This window comes from Lynx canadensis, chromosome C1 (genome assembly GCF_007474595.2).
Source record: "Lynx canadensis isolate LIC74 chromosome C1, mLynCan4.pri.v2, whole genome shotgun sequence".
Lineage (NCBI taxonomy): Eukaryota > Metazoa > Chordata > Mammalia > Carnivora > Felidae > Lynx > Lynx canadensis.
In genome coordinates this window covers 68068781-68088628 of record NC_044310.1, presented here as the reverse complement: position 1 = coordinate 68088628, position 19848 = coordinate 68068781, and positions in this window count along the sequence as shown.

Here is a 19848-nt window from a genome sequence, read left to right as displayed (position 1 = left end):
TCTTAATATTCAGTAATGGTAGCACTATTAGATACTGCTGCTAACTGTGATTTATATGAAATAATTAGCACACTGTTTCTGTTGTAGATACATGCAGAATTTGTCCTAAACCAAAGGCAAAACAATAATAAAAACTACTGCCTTTTAACCTTTCCATGAATTTAAATAAAAAATGAGCGCTGGAATTGCACATTAATAAGGCCTGTTAAGCTTGGAAGAATATTTTACATTCATCTGTAGTTCATCAGACAGGTTCATGACCTCAGAGGAATTGCTGTAGCTCCTGCAGGTCTTAAACCGGCATGGGAGAAGACACGAAATATTATTTTATGATTAGAAAATTCTACTAGAATTGACAGAAACAAGGAAACACACTCCAATATTGAGTATATGCTCTGAAATGAGCACATAGAAAAATAAAGATATTGAATAGATTGACTTTTATTCCTCCAGGCACCTTAAAAAGAAGCAACTAAAAAGACCTTTGAACATAATGCCATAGTTTTATTCTTTTTTTTTTTTTTAAATTTTTTTTTCAACGTTTATTTATTTTTGGGACAGAGAGAGACAGAGCATAAACGGGGGAGGGGCAGAGAGAGAGGGAAACACAGAATCGGAAACAGGCTCCAGGCTCTGAGCCATCAGCCCAGAGCCCGACGCGGGGCTCGAACTCACGGACCGCGAGATCGTGACCTGGCTGAAGTCGGACGCTTAACCGACTGCGCCACCCAGGCGCCCCAATAGTTTTATTCTTAATGCAGGAATTGTTAAGGGCCAGCCCCTACTGTGTGTCTGGAGGTACACGTGAAGGGGGGATCACCGTCTTGTTTCCCGGTTTTCTAAGTTATACGATAATCACACACAAAAAATCATGTTTCTCATTAAAACTTTTTTTTTGAATTCTCACCAAGTACATGTTTGGAAGTATCCTAGCGTTCGTTTATCCTGCCTTCCCTCGAATTTCCTGTTGAACGAACCGCGTTGTGTGAAAGCCATTGTCATTCGGCTACCACTGCTAGCAGAGGCCCCACTAGAAGCAGTGGGGTTCGTGCAGTTGCATCCTCATCACTCAGCCTGAGAAAATCCCATCCACCGAGCTGATTCATGCTACTTCTTTGGATCTGCTACTGGCAGCACAATAAGGGATGAATGAAATAAGCACTCGGCAGCTGAATGCCCTTAAAGACCACTTGGGAACTTTATTTGGTGCCAGATAAAGTGACCTGCCAGTGTCAGCTGCGGGAAGCATATTGTACTGGGCTCTGCAGTCTGTCCCAGTTGCCTATTCATTTCTGAGGAAATTTTCAGGTATTGAATTTTAATCCATGATGCCCAATTATAATTTGGGACCCTTTTACATTAGAGACTGGGCTTCACCCCATTTGGCAATTAAGTCAGAGCTGCCTAATACATGATTTTAATTTCCGGAAAGCAGGTGCTTCCTTTGGTCAGTTACCAATCTCAGATTTTCCTTCATTCTTTAGCTCAAACTATTTTGATTTTCATACCCCCTGACCCCCCTTCTAGAAGTATTCACTGCATGTTAGATGATTTTCCTACTTAAGCCTGTAGGGATTCCCATAGGCTTCTTTTAAAAGTGTTTATGACTTTTTCAAAAATTCATTTTGTAGGTATCCATTTGATCTCCATTTTATAATAACTTGTTATATTGCCTTTTAAAGTAATCTGAATAAAGGTTTGTTTACATTGTCTAACGCTTGCAGTTATGAAGCAAGACTCCCCAGAAATAAGTATTGTCTGCATTAACTTTCTTTGTCTTCTATTTTTACCAATTTAGTTAAAGGCTTCCCTAACAATTCAAAAATGATTTTTATTTGAGTTATTTTTACAACTATGTGTCTTCTCCAAACAATGATTTATTGTTCAAAATAAATTCTTGAGAGAGCACCTTAAAATAGGAACAACTCAAATATCCAGTGCCAGATTTGGAGGCAAATGCTATATAAGTCAAATCCTATCTAAGAAGAAGTTCCCGATCCTCCACACACATACATGAAGATGGGGCAGTCTTATCTTCCAAAACTACTTTGTGCAAGATAGAGGTAGTACCAATAGAGCCGTAGAGAGGAGATTGGGAAGCCAGATATCAGTTTGTGCTGATAATGACAGCATTTTTATCCCTTCCGTTGCTATGAATGAGCTGCCTACTTCACTACTTGCTTTGCCACATATGAATTATAAACTACTGTTGAACTATTGTTGCTGTGATGGCCATCATAGGGTTAAATTTAAACCTTTGGTGGCCATAGATGGACCTGTCATTGGTAAGGGAAGTGAGTAAAACAAAACAAAGAAAAACAACAGAGTGGGAAAAGAAAGAAAAGAGACAAAGTAAGAAGGAGAGAGAAAGTGGGAAGAAAGGAAAGAAAAAGGGGACTTAAGATGGGGACACAGTTGAGTGCTACCATTGGTTGGCTTAATCTGCTCATCTTTTGGCTGTCCTCTGCAGGCTGAGAGCACAAATGCCTCCTACCTACAGGGACTCCCTTGAATACTGTTGCATAATTAGCTGAGGATTAGCAAAATTGATAGTCTTTAATGGGACCATGAGCAAATGTTTCTTTTAAAAAGAGCCAAGCACCCAAATTCTGGATCTGAAAGATGCAAAATTAGAGAGATTTGCAAAAACACTCGGTTACCTAACAAAAGTATTCATTTAATATTTCTCTTAAGGAATTAGCTCTCCCAGAATGTAATAAATGTGATTGGATTAAGACATGTGAAATGGTATGTGGTAGTGTTTCTCAAACTATGTTCTAAGAAACGTTAATGCCATGCTGGATACTAAGCGATGCTTCCTTAAAAAAAGCATGCCCTCATCAAATACATTTCAAGACACTAAACCATATTTGCTCTCTGAGTGGGTCACAATGCTTATTGCCGTATTATAGGCACTGAGAATTTCTGCAGTGCAGGGGCAGGGGGCGACCCATTTATGTTGAATCCAGCATTTTACAAAAACAAATTGGCTATGAAACTTTTTTTCTCCTTAAAACACTTAATGGTTTGCACTTTCTGGAACACCATTATAAAGCAGTGCATTCCAGGAATCGTATTGCTTTGTTGTTGTTGCTTTTGTTTTGAAGAGTAAAACTAGCTGAATTACAGGGTTAGTATTGACTTTGGGACTAAAATATTAAGGTTGAATACGTCTGTTTAATGTGCAATTCATTAAGGTGGATATGAACCTTATACCTTATGTCATTGTTCTTACCATGCCCGTTTACTTTTCTGTATTCAGCCTCTAACCATATTAGGGCAGGACCCATGTTTTGTTTTCCATTGTATCTCTAAGAACTTGCGTAGTGCTTGGTACAGTGTACGTATTCAATACATATTTGTTTGAATAAATAAATGAACACTGTAGTAGACATCTTTTTAAGTTATAGATATAACCATAGTAGAATGTGGGTTTTAAAACAATAATTTGGGCCTCAAAGTAAAAATAATAGAAGTAAAAGAATAACTAAATTTCCCTGGTCTTTAATAGCTTTGTCAGAGGCCAATAAATTCCTCACCAATTACTCTATTGTCTGATGCTTCATTGCTCCTTTTAGCCGGTCTGTTTGAAGTCAATGTTCATTCTGTTCTATAATTTTCCAATTTGTTTTTAAGTCTTTATATCTTCAATTATATTCCAATAGCCATTTCTTACCTGCCCTTTACTTTTTGTTGAATGAATTCTTAAAAGCAAACTAATACTGAACATCACATATCGCAATGTGCTCTCAGAAACTTACTGAAGAGACAAGAAAAGGCAGTGAAGGCCTGGGGGTGAGGCGTGTGTGGTATAGAAGGGGTAAAAGACATAAGATGTTTAATTCATTCAACAAATATTTACTGAGTGCCTATTCTATGCTGGGCACAGTGTATAGTCTAGACAATTCAAAGTCAGACAAAAATATGAAATATTCATCAGACAGATATCACCAGAATTAAGAATTTTCAAAATTTCATCACCCCCCCAAGTCAGTTTATACTCTAGAATGACTTGATATTTTTAGAGCAATGATTTCATGTGCAAATTGTTTGTCTTATCTATTTTGTTCTGTTTTTACAGCGGTTCACCTTTTCTATCTTGACAATGCCAACTTGCCTGAAATTGTACAATATTTTATGGGCCAGGACAAACCACTTAATATGATTCTGTCGCATAAAATTTAAAGTCCTTTTAGTTACCTTCAATCAAAGTAGTAACCGTTCAAAAGTCTACTTCAAGAATGGTGTTGACCAATGGTTGGTAAACTATGTCCTGTGGGCCAAATATGTCCTATCAAGCATGTTTATAAGTAAAGTCTTATTGGAACACAGCTACACTTACTTACATATTGTCTATGACTGCTGTTCTTTCGTTCAGTATTAAGTATAGACATGAAAAGCTGGAATGTCTAAATTTTATGTCTAAGTTTTTACATTCTATGCTGGGATTATAGGGCTTGTCTCTGGAAGTATTATACATGAGTATAGATTGTAGGCAGGCTCCAAGCTGATCTATTTCCTGATATCCATTTTCTTGTGTTCCCATCCTACACAGAATAGGGCTGACTTGTATAATCAATAGGACATTGTGGAAATTATGGAGTGTGACTTCTGAGTCTGGGTCATAAAAGGCATTGTGATTTCTGTCTTGTTCTGAAAGAACCAGCTATTATGTCTAGGGGACACTCGGGTAGCTCCCAGGAAAGTCCATGTGACAAGGAACTGAGCTATCTGCCAACAGCTGATGAGGACGGAGGCAATCCATGAACATCCAGTGAGTGAGCCATCTTAGAAGCATACCCTCAAGTTGCAGTAAAACCTTTTGATGATGGCAGCTCCTACTGACATCTCCACCACAACCTCCTAAGAGACCTGGAGCTGGAAGCACTCAGGTGAGTCAGTCTTGAATTCCTGACCCTCAGAACTATGAGATAATAAACGTTTACTGTTTTAAAGCCACTAATTTTTGGGTAATTCATTATACAGCAATAGATAACTAACATGATGTAAGAGAACGTGGGCTCTGATGTCACACAACTTGTGTTTGAAACCTGGATCTACCACTTGCTAAGATGCATGACTTTGGGCAGATTATTAACTCTAGTACTTAGTCTTCTCGTCTAGAAAAATGGGAATATTATTGCCCACATTTCACAGAATTGTTGTGAAGAATTCAAGGAAGTAATGAGTGAAAAGATTGTTACATAAATGTTAGTGATTGTTGTATAAATGTTAGCAGTTATTTTCTTTTCATTATTGTCAGAATGGACTCCAACTATCCACCTAAAGATTCTTCAAACGTCTTTTGTTTTTTGGCAACTAAGTGAATACGTAGTAGAATTTTGAAGGCCTTTTATCCCATGTACTAGAATTCATACAACTTAGAATACCTCAATTGAATGTGGGGGGTCAGTAGAGCAAGTAATTAAGAGAAAAGGCTATTGTCAATATATTGGAAAACAAGACATATATTAGTACTGCATAATATTTCATATAAAAATAATAGAAGGTGAAGAACACGCTGCTACCCAAGAAAACAGGTAAAACTATATAGCCTAACCCCAGCCACACATTTTCAAAAACAAAATGACAAATGTAATTTTTGGCCTGATTTGCTAAAGCCTAAACTACACATATTGGTTTTTGGTAAAAAATAAAAGATAAATAGCCAAATACTATGATGCTTTGCAGGTTGCTTGAGTTATCTAACCCTTCTTTAATCCAAGGGATTATTGAACAAAACCGATGTTCATTCAAAAACACTTATGAAATCTGTTGTGGATTACCAATATCATCAGTTAAACCTGTTTCAAATTTATTGCTTTCATTCAGGTTAAATAATAAAAGGGTCCATTTGTCCCACCACATGTATATACACGAATTCAGCTTTCATCATTCCCTACAAGTTTAATCCAGTGATTTATGTTTTTTAACGCATGTTCAAGGAATCTGTTGAAGAAACTCATCCAGACAGACAGAAGAGTTAGATGGGATTAATAGGGTGTATGCAGGGTTTAAAGCTGGTTGATTCAGTTCAGAGTAAGTTAAAAAGAGACAAAGAATATAACACTGTAACCCTCCTTGAGGTTCTAATCATTTTAATGACTTTAGCAAAAAAAAAAAAAAAAAAAAAAAAAACAGGCTAAGGTCAAGAAAGTTCAGAGACAAGGATCCCCGTTTCTAGCAATACATTACATGAAGAAAAGTCATTGCTTCAGCTGTTCCTTTTTTTCTGACAGTGAGAAACACTGCTATATTTTTCTTAGAAAAAGTCTGCCTTCTATATAAGTCATCATATTAATGATTAAATCTGAGGTTTCAGAATTCTTGATTTCCTTGGTGAAACCATTGTATTTCACGTAACACCACAACCAACAGCAAAAACTAAGAAAAAATTGGGCGTGCTGACTTTATTTTTAAATGTTTATAGCCAGGCAATGTATTACTTTTGAGATCTTCAGAGAGCAACTGCTCAAATACAAAAAAATACTATGACTTCATCTCATTATTGATGACTTGAACATTTAAAAACATTCAGTTTATGTCTTGCAAGAGCAAAAATATTGGAATATGAGGAGGAAAAATCTTCTGTTTTCCCCAGTAAAGCGAAGTCCATTCCACGCTTTCAGGTATTTTTTTTCAGTGATATTCTAATCTTTATACACATTAAGAACTTTCTTTGATAATATTGTGTCATTAGTGTAAAATGTATCTTAACAAATATGCCCTTTTCCATTAACTTCTTGCCAAACACAGAGGACAAATGGAGACTTGATAAGCATATTTTAGTGCTTCATTGACCCCGATATGTATTTCCAACCCTCATTTTGTTACAACTTTCATAGTTTAATGGAACACCTTGGGCCATGAAGTGTTTTGTGTTCATTTACTTTTAAAGAGGAAGAGATATGCTATCTGATTATTAGCATTTGGGACAGAATATCAAGTGCTCCTCATATTTTTCTGATTCTACCCACATCACAGACTAGATATAGGGACATGGCAAATGGGAAATAGAATTCGGTGTGTCCAACCGAACTTTGCGCGATGGTGGAAATGTACTATACCTGTGGGGTCTTCACTGTAGCTGCCGCACGTGGCTGTTGCACGCTTGAAATGCCATTAATACAACAGAGGTGCTGGATTTTTAATTTTACTTGTACTAATTTGTTTAAATTTAAATAGCCACATGTTACTGGTGGCTGCCACCCTGGACAGCGCAGGATTCGATGGCTTATGGTCAGATTTTCAAGAAGAACAGCTGACTCCACAACAATTGATGATCTTAGTTTGTAGCTTTGGCCACTCTTATTCCTACATTGATAACGTCTAAAAAGATCGACCTTTGGTTGTTTTTAAATACCATAGACTTAAATTTGCTAGAGAATGTCTGCTCTTTGTAGTATTCTGCATATACAGACACCATGAGATTTAACTGCTTTCTATGAAAAGTTGCGCTGCTCAGATAAAATTTATATTTAATTGTTTTCAGTGTATTATTTATTAGTACAACTGGGGTTCTTTCTTGTTCAATATTATCATTAGTTTAAAATTTCCTCAAATAGGGGCCCCTGGGTGGCTCAGTCAGTTAAGCGTCCGACTTCAGCTCGGGTCATGATCTCACAGCTCGTGGGTTCAAGCCCCACATTGGGCTCTGTTATGACAGCTCAGAGCTTGGAGCCTGCTTTGGATTTTGTGTCTCCCTCTCTCTCTGCCCCTCCCCCGCTTGTGCTCTGTCTTTCAAAAATAAAAACAAACATTTAAAAAAAAGAAATTAAAAAAATAAATAAAATTTCTTCAAACAATTTACAAGAATTATCTTCAGAATACATACAATGCTATCAGATCTTAATTTCCTACTTATATGAAGAGGTAAAATATTTATCTCAGGCAAAATATGCCTGGAGATACGTAATATCATAATTATTTAAAATGTCATTTGCATGATGTCTTGAGTTCAAGTAAATTTGTTGAGTGAAAGGAAAGAATAAATATGAAAGTTTCAACAGACTCCTGCATTTTTATAATGGGTTGGGGTTTGCTATATGTTAATATACCTTTGATCCATATTACTTTATTTTTTTATTAACGTTTATTTATTTTTGAGAGTGAGAGAGACAGAGTGTGAGCAGGGGGGACAGGCAGATAGAGAGAGAAAGACATAGAATCTGAAGAGGCTCCAGGCTCTGAGCTGTCAGCACAGAGCCCAACGTGGGGCTCGAACTCACAAGCCGTGAGATCATGACCTGAGCTGAAGTCAGACACTTAACTGACTGAGCCACCCAGGTGCCCCTTATCCTTATTACTCTAGTTGTGAAACTTTTAAATCATCATTTCATCTTTTGTTTTTAGTTTCTACAGTGATGTATTGCAAGATTATGGGCAGGGCATTCAGCTTCAAGTTTTTTGTGTATTTGATTTCACTTAAATGGGTAATGACATTATGATCTGCTGGCAAGTTATTTAAAAACTCTGATTGACCAAAACTAGCTAGGAATAACCTAATAGCAACCAATCCATATTTGTGGGAGTAGGAATATTTTTTAAAGTTCATTGAAATACCCCGGAATTTCCTTTCTTGTATAACTCTGTATGCAAAATCCTTTCTTCGTTTGTTTATTTCTTTGGATTTATATATGCAACCAAATTCACAGAGTATGCTGTATCTCAGTACTCTAAATTCCTTATTTTTCTTTCTCAATTTTTGTTATCTACAGAGAAGCTCTGTCCGTGTACCCCACAGTATCTTAGCTATTCCAGCCCCCAATCTATTCTGCACTGTCAATCACATCACCTCCCAAGGTGCTTCACTGCACACAAATCAAGTTTGAGTCAAGTTTACTTCTAATCAATAGATCCTTATAGATTGTTTTAGTATACCTAAATCACTTCCCAGAAAATATCTTGCCATCTCATTTCTAATGGGAAAACATTAGATGAGATTTCAATCTGGGCCACTAAAGAAGAAAGGCTAATGTACTCTTCTGGTCCATCAGGGCCCTAAACTCCATGTAGTTCTTACATGAAATGGGAAGATGTTTTCTCTCAAGTCAAAGACACACACAACGGGAACATTGTAACTGGGGGGCAGTGGAGAATGAAGAAAAGGGCTGAAGGAAGTGCCTGCTGCTAGGTTGTTTCCACACTGTGGAAAGCTTATGCATTGCCTTGAAATCTGCAATGTGGTCAGGCTCGCGAGTTCTAAAGTGAAAAAAAAAAATCTGGAAATCTTTTTTTTTCATTTTAGTAAATCAACAGCAAATGTAGCTACTGATGCTACTTTGAATGTGATAAAAACACAGTCCATTTATTATCCATATTCCAAAGATATTTATTGCTCTAATAAGACAGTTAAATAGTATGCTAAGCAGCTGTTCTTAACAATCTGTCCTGTTCTAGAGCTAAGGGGAGTACTGAGAAAATTTGTATTTAGATGTTGTGCTTTCCAGTTAACAAAATGCTCTCATACAGATCATCTTATTTAATCTTTGTAGCAGCACTGTGAGAGTTAGTATGTCCTTGAACCGCAGTCAGGAAACTGAGGCTCTCATAGACAGGGAGTTGCCTGTGTTCAAACAGCTGGCATTCTAGAGATGTATCTTTAAACATGCACAGAAGATCCCAGAAACTGCCTTCTTCTCATTATAATGTACCACAAAAATGGTTACTTATATTTACCATTTTACTTTTCTGATATTTTATGTTTTTTTGTTAACGTTTATTTATTTTTGAGAGTGAGAGAGACAGAGTGAGTGGGAGAGGGGCAGAGAGAGAGAGAGAAGGAGACACAGAATCTGAAGCAGGCTCCAGGCTCTGAGCTGTCGGCACAGAACCCAATGCAGGGCTCAAACCCATGAACCATGAGATCATGACCTGAGCCGAAGTCAGATGCTCAACCCACTGAGCCACCCAGCCGCCCCTACTTTTCTGATATTTTAAATGAATATTTAGTTCTGGAAAGAAAAAAAAAAGGATAGAGAATTTTGGTCTAGAGGACTCCTGGGCAGACCTACACTGTTTCCTACGCTATGATGGAGTTACTATGCTGCAATCTGCATAATGTTAAACTCTGTGTGAATTAGGGTGGAGGCTACTGAAGGAAGTTCACTGCAGAGGTTTTGCTAGAGCTGGGATGTAGACCAGAGTCAACTGAGCCCTTAGTACTCCTCTGAGAACACTTGAGTATGGTGGGCCACTTCTAAGATGGCTCCGGGTGATGCCCTCCTCCTAGTATTCATGTAAAATCCCCTCCCCTGGAGTATGAGGAGGTACCTAGTGACTTGCTTCTTATGTGTCACTTCTGAGATTAGTTAACAAAGAGGTGACTTTGGTTTTGCCCACTCTCTGTTGCTTTTTTGCTTGCTCATCTTGATGGAAGCCAGCTGCCATTCTCCAGGCTGCCTTATGGGAGAGCCTATGTGGCAAGGAACTGAGGGAGGCGCCAGCAAACAACTAGTGAGATACTGAGGCTTCTAGTCCAACAACACATGAGGAACTGAATCTTGTCACCAACCATTTGAGGGAGCCTCTTGTCGAATCTTGAGGTGACTGCAGCTCTGGTGATCACTTTGACCGCAGTCTTCTGAGGACCTGATCCAGAGGATCTAGTTAAGCTATGTCCCATTCCTGGCCCACAGTATTGGTTGCCTTACACTGCTAGGTTTGGGAAGTAATTTGTTACACAGCAATACATAACTAACACATGAACAGAATTGCTTTCCTACCCTTTAGGTACACAATGCCCTTCCCACTATCGAGAATTAATTTTGGAAACGGATTTGATGTCAGTAAGTGAAAACTGCATAGTGGATAAAATCATTGCTTTGGGATTAGAAACATCTGGGCTGTGTCTGCATTTGCCATTTACTACTCTAAGACACTAGGGAAGTTATTTACTATCTCTGATCCTCCTTTTCCTCATTTGTAAAACTATCTATACTATCTACTTCGTAGGTGCTTCTTTAAGCGAGATCATGAAAACAAAACAAAAATATTTAGCATCTAGTAGGCACCCAGAAAGTATTAGCTATTTTATGACAATTATTCCTTAATTTGAATTTAAATATATTAACTGCATCTACTCATTTGGTTTTGCATTCCTAATATTCTTATTCCTGTGGAAAGGACCATCAATGCCATTTTTGTAAATACCAATGAACAAACATAAGCCACTCCTTTGGATAGGAGGAACCTAGGTAATCAAAAAACTCCCACTAAAAATGGAAATCATAGTGTCCTAAACATCAGGAAACTGTCAAGGAATAACAATAAAAACCATTCTAAAATATGTTGCACGACACAGAAATAATGTAAGTGCATGATAATAACTGGCAGGTAATGTCTTAAAATAGAAGCCAAGCTACAATGATTTTCACTAGATGCTTCTCAAATCCTATGGGTGACATGAACCCATTTCTTCTGTCACATTTCTGAAGAGATAATTGCAGGCAACAGTGTAAACAGCTTAACATTCACAGGTCATATTGAGAAATGTTTATAGATATTGACAGCTAAATACAACATATCACAGCACCCCACACAATGTGGCATCTACCTAACAATGAACTTCCACAAATCAAAGTCAAAAAGTCAAGCTTTGCTTTGGTAAAAAGGAATATAGAATTATTTGTTGAATATGAATAGATGAATAATGAATGAAATGCTTTCCAGAATTATAGGTGTGTATGAAATATTACAGAAATAATATTAATGAAAAAAATAAAATTTTCTTTTATAATACTTAAATTTCTAGGCATTAACCCCTTGGATTTAGCAATTAAACAACAATTAACCCAAAATAAGAAAAACAAGTCTCTAAGCAATCTACTAGACAGGCAGTAAGCATAAAAAACATTTCCTAATATTCACAGAATGTTAGTATGAAATATTTTTTTTTAAACTGAAAAACTCAGAGTGCCTGGCTGGCTCAGTTTGTGGAGCACATGACTCGGATTGTGAGTTCGAGCCCCACATTGGGTGCAGAGATTACTTAAAAATAAAATCTAAAAAATAAACAAGAAAACTGACAAACTCATACAATTTACAAAAAAAAATTAAAAATGAAATTTGCTAAAATCTTAAATAGAAATATCTACTTGGAAATGGCAAATAAACAAATTCTCGTATAAAATTACGTTTTCCAGCTGACAGTGTGTAATTTAATATTTGTGGCAAAGTGGAAACAGATAAAATTTACTTACATTTATTGGGCATAAGAAAAATTTAAGAGTAGGATATAGAGAAACATTTGCATTAGGAAAAAAGGGTTAGTTTCTCAATCTTTGTTAGTTATTTAGTATGTTAAACATACACAGTCTGGGTGTAATTGTTTCTAGTCTTTTAATGAAACTATGTGTGGGTGGAGTGGATATATTACACACACTTGAGAATGTATATACAGAAAAAGTTACTGGTATTTCTAATTATGTTATCTTTCTTAACTACCTAAGAGCTTCAAAAATTTTAAATTACTGTATATCTTATTTACACACCCCCTCCTAAAGTTTCCGTATTCTGCTCATGTTTATCCTGTCTTCTACTCATTATTTGTTAAGTTGTACTTTACAACCAGAAATACATATTGATGATTGTGAAAGTTGATTAGTTTCTTCGGAAAGCCATTTATGCACTTGTTCTTGTACCTTGAAAAACTATGCATTTGGGGCGCCTGGGTGGCTCAGTTGGTTAAGCGGCCGACTTTGGCTCAGGTCAGGATTTCGCGGTCCGTGAGTTCAAGCCCCGCGTCGGGCTCTGTGCTGACAGCTCAGAGCCCGGAGCCTGTTTCAGACTCTGTGTCTCCCTCTCTCTGACCCTCCCCCGTTCATGCTCTGTCTCTCTCTGTCTCAAAAATAAATAAACGTTAAAAAAAAATTTTTTTTAAAAAGAAAAACTATGCATTGAAAAAAATGTATATTTTGGCTTCTTCAAGAAAGATTTGAATCAGGAGTATTTTTATATAGGTGCAAACTTTTTGTCTTTTGTGATTTTCCCAGAAAGGCATGAAGTTTGAACGTAACAAAGCAAAGCAAAGGAAAATCTTGCTCTTCTAAGCTCTGTATGGTCTTTGCTCATATTAGAACTAGGCCAGGATACAGAATGTTAATTGTCTCATGGAAATCCTATAACCAAAGTAATATCAGGTGCAAAATGAAGATTTTTATTGGGTTTCAACAGAAAGAAAAAACAATGACAAGAGAGAAGAGGATTTAAAAAAATGAGAAATCTTGCAACTAATATTTATTTGGCACCTATTACAGGTCAGGTACACCAGTTCCTTGGGTTATATCAGTAAATAAAATCAACAAAAAACTCTTCCCTCTTTAGGCTTACATTCTCATGGGGGGAGGGGTGCTTGGTGAAGGGAGAGAGACAGTAAGTAACAAACATAATAAATAAAGATGTGCCAAAGGTAAAAGAAAAAGTAGAGTTAGGGAAGAAAGTGTGTATGGAGGCAAGGTAAGGGTAGGGTTGACTGACATAGGTGATATTATATAGGAGGGTGAGGGTACATAGGTCTTACTGAAAAAGTGACATTTGAGCAAAGACTTGAAGAAAGAAGGAAATTATCCCAAGCAATATCTGAAGAAAAAGCATCTGAAGCAGAGAACCTAACTTCAACAAAAGTCTTAAGACAGGAGCGTGTGTGACATACTCAAGGAACAGCAGGAAGGTAAATGTGGCTGGAACAGAGGGAGAGAGGGAGGATAGGTTTGTGGATAAAGTGCCTAGGAGACTATAGATAGGGTGGTGGTACACATCTTTGAGGAATTTGTAAGCCATTGTGAGGACTGACTTTATAAAATTTTTTTTTCAATGTTTTTATTTATTTTTGGGACAGAGAGAGACAGAGCATGAATGGGGGAGGGGCAGAGAGAGAGGGAGACACAGAATCGGAAACAGGCTCCAGGCTCTGAGCCATCAGCCCAGAGCCTGACGCGGGGCTCGAGCTCCCGGACCGCGAGATCGTGACCTGGCTGAAGTCGGACGCTTAACCGACTGCGCCACCCAGGCGCCCCGTGAGGACTGACTTTGACTGACTCTTGACTGATCAATTTTTTGTCCTTGCCTTTTTTTCCCTCCTCCTTCACCATGATCACTTTCTTTCTTTCTTTTTTTAATGTTTATTTTTGACAGAGAAAGAGAGTGCTAGTTGGGTGGTAGAGAGAGAAAGGGGGTAGAGGATCTGAAGCGGGCTACGCACTGAGAGCAGCAAGCCCAATACAGGGCTCGAACTCACGAACCGTGAGATCATGACCTGAGCCAAAGTTGGAGCTCAACTGACTGAGCCACTCAGGTGCCCCCACCGTGATCACTTTTATTGCCAAGGCATTTATTTACTGAATACTTGTCTTGATTTGAACAATAATAAGATTCTAAACTTTTAGGACTGTATTTCCACAATTTTCTCCTTCTCATCATTTCTATTCAATCCAAATATATGTGTTGGATTCCTAATATGGGCAAAATTGTGCATTAGGCACATTTTAAAAATAGACTGTAGGGCTGCCTGGGTGACTCAGTCGGTTGTGTGTCCAACTCTTGGTTTTGGCTCAGGTCATGATCTCATGGTTCTTGAGTTCAAGTCCCCAGGTGAGCTCTGTGCTCACAATGCAGAGCCTGCTCCCCCTCCCCCCCTTCCCCACTCCCCTTCCCCCCACCTCATGCTTGCACGTGAGCACACACACACACACACACACACACTCTCTAAATAAATAAATAAATAAAGGACTATAGTCTATATACTCTGACTATAGAATATGGTCCTCTGGACCACTATTGCACACGACACAATACTAAGTGTTTTATATGTGTTAACTCATTCAGTCCTCTCAGCAACCTATAAAATGGGTGCTATTATATTTTTCATTTCAAAGATGAGAAAAATAAAGCACGGAGAGATTAAATAACTCATCCAAGATATGCAGACTGCAAGCTAAAGAACTAAAACTTGAACTCAGGTATTTTTGACTCCACAGTGTGTTCTTGACCGTTCACAATACTGCCTTCTATTGTTATAATCCTTTACAGTACTCGTACTCTTTGAAATGTTTTCTTTACCCACTTGTTCATTCACCAAGTATTTATTACAATTCTACTGTCTTCTCAGTGCTGTTCGGCATTGTGGAGATAGGGCAGCTACAAGCCTCTATGGTAGCTTTGTGTGAATTAGAAAAAAACATGCCTATTCCTGAAGGCATTTTACTTTCTTCTGGCAGAAAATTACTGTAACACTCTGATCTTTGAAGAGCAAGATCTCTAACCATCATTGCTTGAAAATTGTCATAATAAACATACAAATTTATTTTCAGGTCTAAAGGTAGAATATATCTGAAAGCCAAAATATTAGAGGTGTTTATGATGTAAATAGTATCCCTTAGATATGATGCCCTTGTAAAGTGCACAACCTGAAGTGCTGTACATGACACCACCATATGAGCCAAATAAAAGAAAACATTGCTCCCCAGAGATGAAAAATAGAACACTCGTAGTAGGTCAGAAAACTCACTTCTTTTCTATAAGACCTTCTGGGGTCTTATTGATAGACTCTTTCAAAATCTTGCATAGGAACTCAAAAACTCAGCAAAGTTGCAAATTATGATTTGAACACTAATAAGACACTAAAGTTTTAAGGAGTGTATTCTGGCCGTTCTTTTAAAATCATCTCTGATGTTCATCAATTCTATTCAGTTAAAGAAACACATGTTGAATTCCGAACAAGTGCAAAACTGTGTGGTAGGCATATTTTTAAAAATATGGACCATAGCCTGTTGGGCACAGACCATATACTGTGATGCACCAGAGGGCTATTGAACTCCACATGATGCCAACTCTGTGTAGTATTTATATCCATCACAGCTGACATTAATCAGTTAGCTACTTAGAAGAGGATTTTCTCTCATCGAGATCAGAGCATACCTATGCCATTACTTTTATATTAATTAGCACTTATCCTCAAAAGATTTTAAAGTATGACTGGTTATTAATTGCATCTTCACAAATAATAAAAAAGGAGGTTTGGGGAGGCTAATAGTAGGGCCAGGTACAGTCAGGAATTTCTGACTCCAAAGCCCACCGCGCAGACTGCCTGTCAGCATATGGTAGGAGGCTGACCAGCTCCCAGGCTCTTGCAGGTTGAGAGAAAAATCGCCGGTGAAGACGATGGAAGAGAGAGCACACAGATCTTACCTGTGCCAGTTTCCAGCTTGCTTACGCCTACCCAGACCACGCACAACTCCTATTGTTAAGCAGCCAATTCAGATGACTAAACCCTGAACTGTACTTTCAAATGCATGAAATAGTCCCAGAGTTTGCTGCAAGGTTTCTTACATCCCTTTTCTTCTCCATGTGTCTTGTTTTTAGGCTTAATACTGTGCTTCCGAAAGAGTAATTTGAAGATATCAGGGAGTATGAAATAAGAAAAGCAAACACACATTCAAAGTTAACCGGGTGCCAAATACTATTATGAGTACTTTGTTATATTCTCTTTTAAGAAGTGAGAATGAGGGGTGCCTGGGTGTCTCAAGTATTTGGGCGTCCGACTTCGGCTCAGGTCATGTTCTCACGGTTTGTGAGTTCGAGACTTGTGTTGGGCTCTGTGCTAACAGCTCAGAGCCTGGAGTCTGCTTTGGATTCTGTGTCTCCGTCTCTCTCTGTCCCTTCCCTGCTCATGCTCTCTCTCTCTCTCTCTTTCTCTCTCTCTCAAAAATTAAACATTAAAAAAAATTAAACAACAACAACAAAAAAGAAGTGAGAATCAGGTGTGGGTTTTTTTTTTTCCTAAGAAGAAATGTTGAGAGCTTGAACTCAACTTGGAAATATATCTGGAGCTGAAAGTTTGGGTAAAGGAATGAATAGAAAGGAATTTTTGTACCTCAAACTCTCCCATGTAGCAACATGGCCCTGGAGGCATTGTCAACAAAGCAGTGGATGAAACATTTCAGCCACAGGAATCAGTGAAAACATGCTTATGAAATTTGTTATGACTTCATAGAATTCCTTCATTCAAATGGCCATTTAGTTTTTACTTATTCATGTAGTCTCTAAATGACTTGTTTGAGAAATAATCTTTTGGAGATATCATCACAAAGAAAGCAAGAGTTTCTCAAAACTGATAAAAATCACTTAATTTTTTTCTCAGCTCCTTTTCTTCTTTGTAAAAAAATCTGTGTCTATGCTCTGTTTTCCCTATCTTGTTGTCAGTCCCTACAGAACAAGGGCTAAGTTTTATACCTCTTTGAGACTTTTAGTATTTACCTTCTACTTTGCACACGGAAGACTTCATTCATTTACTCATTGATGATTTTTGTGAGCACCTACTATGTGCCAGGCAATGGATGGAGTGAGGGACAACAATGGCAAATAAGACACAGTTTTTACCAAAATTGTCACTGTTATAGAGAAGCCACACAATAAATTGGCAATTGCATTAGGTACAAATATAGTATGGGGCAATATAGGGCTCATCAAAATAGAGGGGTACTAAACTCAATCTAAGTTGGTCAGGGAGGACTTCCCACGGAAGGTGACAAATATTCTGAGATCATAAAGAAAGTAATAGTTAAGACGCACAAGGGCAGGACAGGTGAAGGTCACTATAGGAGCCAAGGCCTTGAACCCACCAGCAAGAGCTCAGTCTGCTCTGGGACCTTTCAATGACTCCTTATGGTTAGCATGGTGAGCTCTTGCTTGATGGAGTGGCATGGCAAGCAGGAGACAGCTCACAAAGGGGATTCCACCAATATTTGTTTCCCGTGCTCCTGAGGCCTTTGGTAGGTGACACAATAACAGCTGCAATCCCTACAGGTGTGCCTGAAAAGCAGGTGTCTACACAGGCCAGTCATCACGACAAAGACCAAGTGCCACTCTCACAGAGGACAAAACAAAAGGTGTTCTCATTACCAGTTGAGTCAGAGAGCAGTGTGAAATGGGGGAAGAATCCAAGGCGTCATCTCTTTCTTAACCTGCATACTATAATTGAGTTTTAGAAGAAAAGTGACATCTACTCAGTAGATGGATATCTTTCAGGTTCTCCAAACTTGTCTGGTTATCATGTCTGTGACCTTTAGATAAACGTAACCTGAATCTTATAAACCACCTAGGCCTGCATAAGCCAAATACTTTTGTTCTATCTGCATTTTGCAAATTAAGCATCATCTGAGGGGATATATTCCATCGCAAGTAACTTTTGCTTCTCTCAACCTTTCCTGGCTCTGAAAGCATTTCTCCAATATGAGCTAGGTACTGAACTTTGAAGAAGAGTCCACTGTAATAACAGTAAAGTTTAATGATGCATAACTTTGAGAGACTGACAAATTTCCAGCCAAAGTATTGATTCTTACAGAATTTATGAAGCACATGCTGTATTCTGTGTCATTATGGTCCATTTTTGGCTGAAAGAATCATGTAAAATAGATTTTTAAATGAGTGGTAATAGCCAGACATAAAGAAGGTATTGATGTGTGTCATGAAGGGTGAAATAGCATGCCAGATTAAAGCATATAACAAATCAAAAACAACAGTACCTTCTACTACTACAAATATAAATTTGCTTTTCCTCTTAATCACCCCCTCCTGTGTACCACTTTGCACATTTACAATTTCCTTTCTTATAGACCTCTTCTGAAGAGCATTAAAAATGTGTAAAATTTTTGCATAGTTGCATATCTTGCTTCATGGGATACTAAAAGTTCAGAGACCGGTTCCTCAAATTTGGCAAAGTAATTGCTCTTATATGTAAATACTGCCCTTTGCAAATAACGCTAAAAGCCTGTAATCTAATCCTTATTACATGCATATAAATGGAATATTTAGTAGATCAATATTTAAATACCTTTATCAATTCAACAATTTTAAAACAGTACTGGAAAATTTCATTTGTCTTTCAGAAGCATGAAAGTTTATTCTTCCTGTATAACTTCCAGCTAAGCTCCTTTTTGTCCTCAAAAGATCGCATGGATGACATCCCTACATCCAGCCTGTTTTGAAAAAGAATAAAATTTAGTCCTATGGTCCTCTGCCGCTTGTTTTTGCCCTGTTCATCTCAATGCCTGTTATGAATTAGCTTCTCAAGAAACAATTGAAATGCAAGTCTTATTTCCCCCCAGTGTACATTTTGTTTTGACATACCGGGGGAAAAAAGTAGCTTTCAAAAAGAGTAATTTAAACTTTGATTTTACGCTTCACTTTGGAATACATGTTTATTAAATGCGTATCTCACCGACAGAGTAATCAATACAGATTGTGTAGTACATTAGAAGGAAACCATGTCTGAGATTATTAGAAAAATTAAATGCTTTTAGTTTTGCTTACTTGAGCAATATGTGAAAATTAACAGTTTAAACCCTTTCAGTCATCTGACCAGGCTTAGCTTTAGTCAGAACTCATGCTACTGTGGCTGAGCTGAGCACTTTCTCTCGTTTTTTTTTTTTCTTTTTTCCATCTCCTCCCCTCGCTGCTCTCCCTTCCCCTGGCCTTCTCTTTTCTCTTTCCTTCTCTTTTCCTTTCTTTCTCTTAGCAAAGCTGCATTTACCCTATCAGGTTAGCATTCTCCTGGTGAACATCAAATTACTAAAAGCCTACTTTTAAAGACTAAGATTTATACGAAAATATCTGCATTGAGATGGGAGACAGAAAGAAAATTGATTGAGCGGCTATGACTCTCTGAGAGGTGGTGCTGTGTTTCCATCACATTCCAGAAACCTCGTTAGAGTCAGAAAGAGAGGTCGCACAGGTCTAACCGTGCTAGGGACCAGTGGGTCCCACTCACAAATATATCTCCCCTACCTCCAGAAACCCCATGAGAATAAGCTAAGTCCTTTCTTGAACAGCTGCTTTTCAACAATTCAGGAG